General features: G+C 51.7%; 1 pseudogene; it reads left to right on the top strand.

Moving 5' to 3' along the window:
* The first annotated feature begins 382 nt into the window (after positions 1-382).
* Positions 383-1,398, top strand: LOC104983467 (annotated as a pseudogene).
* Positions 1,399-1,415: the final 17 nt, after the last annotated feature.

The following is a 1,415-nucleotide window of genomic DNA, read 5'->3' on the forward strand; positions in this document are numbered from 1 at the left end:
GGGGCCCCTGCATCTGCCAAAAGTTGATACGATTGTCCTGAATATGAACCGAGAGGACCCCCACCCTCCAGAATGGAGGGGGTTAACCTCAAGGACTGGCCCACTGCTCCTCAGCCCCAGGAAGCAGGCGGCAGGGCTGGCAGGCTGCAGCCTGAGTCTCAATTATTTTGACAGAGTTTTCAAGAGGACAGGGTGATGAGATCAGGAGTCCTCTGGGTTTGCAGAGCAGTGCCCACATGGAAACCTGCAGAGTGGGCCTTCTTAAAGGCCGAGTGGTGCCTCCCTGCCGTGGGCACTCACAACCTCTCATCCTCTCTCCTCTCTGCCCAGATCACGTGCTGTTCTACCTGCACTCCTGCCTGTTGTCCTGACCACAGTCACCATGCCTCGGGGTAAGAAGGCTAAGCTCCACACCTGTGAGAAACACCGCCAGGCTCAGCATGGCACCCAGGATCTGAGGGGTGCTCAGGTCACTGCCACCATGATGGAAGCACTCTCATCTTCCTCCAATCCTGGTCCTGGGGTTGATGCTAAGGGAAAGTCCGGTGCTAGGTTTTGTAACCATGTCAAGAGTCCTCAGGGGGCCCTGGCCACCACCACTGTACCTGTAGGTGTTTCTCCCACAAGATCATCCAAAAGAGCCCTTGGGAAAATTGGGAAAAAGCGAAATTCCTCTCAACCCCCTCTCTCCAATGTGCGGTCTGGAAAACACTCACTAACCAGGCAGACAAGTCTGTTGGTGCAGTTCCTGTTACGCATGTATAAGATAAAAAGCCCTTTAAGAAAGCAAATATCCTGAAGATCATCGATAAAAAGTACCAAAATTGATTCCTCAGGATCCTCAAAAGAGCTTCTGACAGCATGGAGGTGGTATTTGGTATTGACGTGAAGAAAGACAACACTGCCAAGCATTCTTATGTCCTTGTCAGCAAGATGAATCTCCCCCACAACGGGATCGTGCACCGTGGCAGGGGTTTTTCCAAGACCGGTCTCCTGATGAATCTCCTGGGTGTGATTTTCATGAAGGGCAACTGCACCACAGAGGAAGACATCTTGGATTTCCTGGGTAAGATGAATATCTATGCTGGGAAGAGGCACTTCATATTTGGGGAGCCCAAGAAGCTCATCACCCAAGATTTGGTGCAGATGAAGTATTTGGAATATCAGCAAGTGCCCGGCAATGATCCAGCATGCTATGAGCTCCTGTGGGGTCCGAGAGCACACGCTGAAGCAAGCAAGATGAGAGTCCTGGAGTTCCTGGCCAGGATTAACCATTTGGATTCCAGTGCCTTCCACTTTGGGTATGAAGAGGCTTTGAAAGATGAGGAAGAGAGGGCCCAAGCTAGCGGATGTCCCAGTGTTCCCCCAGCAGTTCCTTCCACACCTAGTGAAGCTGAGGCAAATTCTGCACTTTG

This window comes from Bison bison, unplaced genomic scaffold (genome assembly GCF_000754665.1).
Source record: "Bison bison bison isolate TAMUID 2011002044 unplaced genomic scaffold, Bison_UMD1.0 scf7180017862743, whole genome shotgun sequence".
NCBI classification, from domain to species: Eukaryota; Metazoa; Chordata; class Mammalia; order Artiodactyla; family Bovidae; genus Bison; species Bison bison.